Source organism: Falco biarmicus, chromosome 2 (genome assembly GCF_023638135.1).
Source record: "Falco biarmicus isolate bFalBia1 chromosome 2, bFalBia1.pri, whole genome shotgun sequence".
Classification (NCBI taxonomy): domain Eukaryota; kingdom Metazoa; phylum Chordata; class Aves; order Falconiformes; family Falconidae; genus Falco; species Falco biarmicus.
Genome location: NC_079289.1, coordinates 63,728,524 through 63,734,558, shown reverse-complemented (window position 1 = coordinate 63,734,558; position 6,035 = coordinate 63,728,524).

Sequence of the window (6,035 nt, the reverse complement as noted above, 5' to 3'; positions counted from 1 at the left end):
GAGGGAGGGAGGCGGGGGGGGAAGGCGGAGGCTCCGGTGAAGTTGCGCGGCCGCTGCGGAGAGAGCGGCCCGCGGGGAGGCTGAGGGGAGAGTGGCGGCCGGCGGGCTGCCGGCGCCTGCGAGCGGGGCAAGTTGGATGCTTTTGCGGCAGGGCACGGACTTTGGAGGAGTCTCTCGCCTTCTGCGAACTGGTGGCGGAGGCCGCGCTCGCCCCAGAAAGGAGCGGCTCCGAGGGCTTTCCTAGGAGGGACAGGGAAGAGAGGGGCACTGAGAACCATGCGACGCCACGGCAGTGCCTGCGCCGCCACCCCGCTTCGGGGGCCAGCGCTGCACCCGGCGCGCCGCCGGACGCTGAGCAGAAACGCTACCTCCCTCCTCAGCGGGCAACGGCATCAATCATCCCCTCAGCGGTTGACACCTGCCCCAGCCAATCACCTCTTCTCTCGCTTTCCGCCCCGCAGCGCCCTCGGCCAATCCTCGCCGGGAGGGCGGGCGCCGCTGTGACAACGCCGCCCGGGATACCGGTCGCGGCAGAAGGGGCGGTAACGGGCGGGGGGAGGGGAGGGGAGGGGGCGGGGCGCGCGCGTGCGCGCTCCCCGCGGCGCGAGGAGAAAATGGAGCCGTTGCTAAACGGCTCTCGACTACGTTTCCCAGCGGCCCCCGGGTGGCGGCGCATGCGCGCGGGCCCCCTCCCCCGCGCGGCGGTGAGGGAAGGGTGAGCGGCGCGGCCGGAGCTGGGCGCTTGGCGTTGCGTTAGCGGAGGAGCCCGGCGGCGGCGGCTGAGTGCCTCCGGGGAGGAGGAGAAGGGGCGCCGTGTGCAGCCCTGTGCCACTCGAGCTCTCCCCCCCCGGGCTGGCCCGGGGGCCGCCAGGAAGCACCCCGCTGCCGGTCGCCTTTCCCGCGGCCGGGGCTCGCCGGGGGCGGCCTGCCTTTGTTCCCTCAAGTTGCTGCCGTGGCCGGTCGTAACCCGCAGCGGGCCGGCCGGCAGCGCGCCGGTCTGGGAGGCGCGGGGAGGTCAGACCCCGCCCCGGGCTCATCCGAGCCCCCCGGGGCTGCCGGGTCCGACCGCTTCACCCCCGCCGGGGCGGCAGCAGGCACGCCTCGCGGGGCGAGGGGCGGTGGCAGGGCCGGGGGACCCTCCTCTGCCCGCCCCGCTTCCCCGCCCCGGCGAGCACAGGGGCTGCGGTCCCCGGCGCCGCGCTCCGCCGGCGGGAGGCGGGCCGGGCTTGAAGGGCGGTGCTGGGGGGCGGTGGCGGCGGCCCAGTCCCGCCCGCGGGGCCGCGCAGGGCGGGCTGCGGCCGCCGGGGCAAAGCGGCGTTGCCCGAGCGCGGGGCGTACCCGGCCCCTCGCTGGGGAGAAGCGCTCGCCTGTACCCGGCGCTTCTGCTCGGGCTGTGCCCGGAGCCTCGGGCACCCAGCTCCGCCAGGGTCGGCGGTGTCGGGCGGGGAAGGCGGGCCTGGAAAACCTACCTCGCCCGCAGCGAAGCAAACCAACGCAAGCTTTCTGCCTCAGTTGTCTTTTTAAAAAACAAAAACAAAAACGTCACCGGCAATCCCCTAATTTAGGGGAGACTGACTCATCATTCCTAAACGCTCAGACCTGCTGGTACAGTCGCTGTTTATTAAGGCGGTGATGTTCTGCTGCTCGTAGGGAGCAGGGGGAGCGACGGCCTGACTAAGGACCTCAGCATCTTAACCCCCTTTGAGTATTTCTGCTACTGTCATCAGCTTGGTGTGTGAACGCCCAGAGTGGGGTTTCCAGGGGAGTGCAGACAACTCTTTACCAATCCCTCCAGTATCCAGTGGGAGCCAGCCTCTGAAATGCTACTGAGGAGTGGAGATGATACCATAGACTAAACCTATTTTGAACTGACCCTGCTCCACCGCTTCAGGCAGGTTTCAGAAGGCACTTGCTCATTTTTCTGAAGATACCTGTAAGTTCTGTTCTTTTCTTCCCCTCATTTTCCGTTTCCATGAGTTGCTGTACATGCCGATGTAAACCTCGAAAACCTGAGATCTTATGTATGTAAATTATGGTGAGTACTACAACATCCAGGCAGAGCTCCAAGCCAGTGTTTCTCGAGCTGTGCACTCTGGTTTACAGTGGCATCGAGAACGACTTGTGCAATGGCAGTGCTAGCCTGGGAACACCTATTCTAAATTTTTGGCACCACCTGGGTAGTTATAGCCTGTTTCACTCTTGCCTTGAAGAAGCTGAGCCACTGTCTGCAATTGAAGGTAGTTAGTCCCCTGGCTAGTATAAGAACCCAAGCTATTAATTATGACTCAGTAGAGGCAAGACATCTGAAAAGAATTCAAATGAGTTCCAGAAAGTCATTCTTGCAAAAATGTTAACCACCGTTCTAGACACACAGTAGTAATTACACATACTAATAAGAAATCGGTTTGTAAAAGTACCTGCTAATTCACTAAACAAGAATTTCTGTCCCTCAAAAAGAAAGGTACCACTTTCAAGTGTAGTTGTGGCCTGATAGGCTTCTGTGATTTGCTCAAAAGTATTGTTAGGCTTGGATGCACTGAGGACAGAGAGCTTGGTATCATCTGCCTCTTAAAAGTGCTGTCTACTAGATCTTCCTCTGTTAGCCTCTCATGTTGCCAGAAGAGTGACTGAAAAACAAACATCACAGGACATTGCACAAGTCCTAGGGAAAGAATGGGACTGAGCTCACCTGAGAATGCATTGGGTATATGCTCTGAAGGTCCCCTTTCACCGTTCTCAGAGATTCTCAGTGCTTTGTGTAGTGCTGTAATCAAATATACTTGTACCCAGAAATACCTATTTTCTGCACCCCCTCTAGGCAGCATGTCAGCCATCATTTTGGAAAGCTGCAGGAGGGGTGTGTGTGTGTGTGTGCAGAAATCAGGTATACATGCACATCTCCAGGTTGGAAAGTTTTGGAATATTTGGAGGTAATGCCCATTGCCCATCTCTCCTTTTCTTCCTCATCTGCTTTCTTTTTATTTTGGCCTCCTGCCTCTCAACTGCAGTAGGAGAGAGATGGGAGATTCTGAATGGAGTTTCAGTTCTTTTTTTTACATATCAGGGGCCCATTTCTTACTCACTTGTGGAGCACTCACAAGTAGAAGCATGGGGAATGACTGTCATTTATCAAAATTATCAAATTATCAAAACAAGAAAGCAAGCTGTGGGCTCCATTTTCTTCTCTTTACAGGAGGACAGATTCTAACTCTTCTCCTTCTGTTCCCATGCCCCTTTGTTCTGATTACAGTACATCTTTCCTGTTTAGAAACCCAAATCTCTGGGGTTTTCAAAAGTTCCTCGAAGCTGTTACCTTATTAAAGATCTAAATTCCCAGCAATGGGAATCAAGGGAACCTATAACCAGATCAACAACTTACACAACTACTGTGTAACATACATATTATGTATACATCTATAATATTATATAAAATTATTTCATATAACATATACATATTCTAGTTATCCCAGCTCATCAGCATAAAGTTCAAAATTCTTAATATGAGCAGCATAAAATCCCAAACCTCCAAATATGTTCCACAAATGCAGACGCTGAATATGTATGAGGATAGTTGGTACAAGGAATTTTGGCTACCTCCTTTCTCTTTCTCTGCCTTGGTTCAGTACTGCTGTATGAAATACTATGTAATCACTTCAGCTGTGTGTCTATTAGAAAAGACAGTGTCTTCTGATCATTAGTCGTTACACTTTATAGGTACAGACGAATCAGATTACTTACTCCTCCTAAGGAGTTGCTGTTTCTGCACGACTTAATAACTTAATCCTTCCCTTCTACAGTTACATATGGTGGGTTTTTTTTTTTAACAGAACAGCAAGAGGTTAACATGCAAGATGAGCAGAGCTGAGGTTTGCAAGTACGGAGACCAGCAGACAAGTCCTATTTCACACTTTCATGCAATATGCACTGTCTGTGCAGTAGACAGTGTATACTATTTACAGATATTTGGGCCAGAAAGTTACCTGTTGATATTGGCAATTATGTGGGATTAATGGCTTCTAAAATCTGGAAAACAGATCTAGCTGAGTTTATCCTTTTTCTGTTTCCCATAAAGGCTCAAGAACTTTCCAAACACTTACCTAACATAGGCCTGCCATTCTAAACTTCTTATCTTTTTTTTTTTTTTTTTTTTTTAAAAAAGTCAGGTCCTACTTAAGAAAACATCTGTTTCACTGGATACAGCTCCTCATCTGTCCCTCAGCTTGCCCTGAGCCTGTTGCACTCACTGCCTCTTTTCACACCTGTTTTCTGGCTGCTGCCATCCCTTTTCTTGCACCAGCTGCACCTAGTGAGCTTAAACAGCACTGGCATTATAGGTGATCGAAAAATTCTGACTGGAACTAGTAACTGTGCATTGCAGTACAGGGCCAAGGCAGAAGTACATCTGAGTTGTTCCAGCATGCATATCAAAGGGAGCTTATTCCATGGGCTGCACGTTCCCACAGTGAGTTCAAGAGAGACACCTCAACAGTTGGTAACCACTGACAAAGACACTGATCTGAGCCCTGACTGAATTGATACCGACCCTCAGGCTCGTTTCTGTAGACTGCGGTGCATACATAAACACTTCTGATGAAAAACGGGCAGCATTTGTTAGAGCAGCTGATGGGCAGGTTGTTTGAACAATAGTAGATGGTGTTGAAAACGCAGGGTCCAGTCTATGAGGCTTTTGATAAGAGCGGGAAAGTTTATTTTGTTCTTCATGTCCACCAATTAAATTTCTTTTGCAGTTTTATTTCATTTCCCCAGAATCACACTTTTAGAATAGGTATCTCAACGTGATTTCTCTTTCAGAAAACATACTCCTTATTTTGTGATTATTTGGGAGAATGGCCACTCAACATTTACAGTATTTCTGACTCAAGCATTTGTGATAAGCTTGAGACAATTTTTATCCTCCTTTTAAAAATTAAACGAGATTCTTAGACAAGCTGATAAGCACCTAGGTTTTGTAAAAGTCAAAATGTGTCTGTTATTGCAGACCACTATGGAGTGCCAGGAGAAAGTCAGTCCCCTGTGGTGGATTTAGCTCATCTTCGCTTTTGGTTTGTAGTTTGTCCTTACAACACTTTTTCCTCCCTTATTTTCTCAGGGTCAGCTTCCTTGTCAGGTTCCTGAACTAGAATCTGACAAGAAGAGCCACAGATACTGGAAACGTGCTTTTGATAACACAACAAATGCAGCCTTCCTGCTCTGTCAACAATTCTAAGATGGTGTGGTTTAATTCTTTAGAAGAAAAATGCAACACCTTTAATAATAGGGGGAAAGCTTACAAAGCATGTATCTCTTAATAATAAAGAGGAAGGAAAAAATGAATTTTTAGCTTAACTTTCATTTATTTACTTACAAAACATGCTCTGGGATTTGCCCATTGATCTTACTTCTGGGGACATATCTTTTAAGTAGTCCTGGGACTGGAAGCTGGAAAATACAGGAGGAGCCAGGTGAGCCAGAGCCCCCAGAGACCTTCCCTGCCCACCACAAAGGTGTTGCAGAGCCTCTGGTGGTGAGCACACACAGCTGTGCTTCTACCAGATTTTCTCTTTGGATCAAGCCCAGCCCGGAAAGAGTGCCTTCTTGCACATGCAGATAAAGGGACAGAAAATACATAAATCCATTCTAGGGCGTTCAGGAGTCACCTCTTTGCCTTAGTAAGCTCCAGTTTTTCTTTAAAAAAGAAGCAAGTTTTAGCCTTAACGGCTCCTAAGAAAAAGTGAGAAGATGGCCTGACAATATCAAATACATGGGTGTCCCCTTGAAACAAGTTTACCTGAAGCTCAGGCAGACACACCTCAGTGGGATTCTGACTGAGATGTACCACTCTGCAGACTGCATCTCCTGCTAGCCATTCAGCAGAAAATAAAGAAGTAGCAGGATTACAGCAGGCTCAGGCCGAGCATTGATCAGGTGTACCAGCTGCTGGCAACCTTTGAAGGCATCTTCTACTCCAGGTGGAAGAAAGATGAATCTTGTGATGGAGGCAGAAAATCCTTTGCCGCTATTCTGCCTCTCTGGTA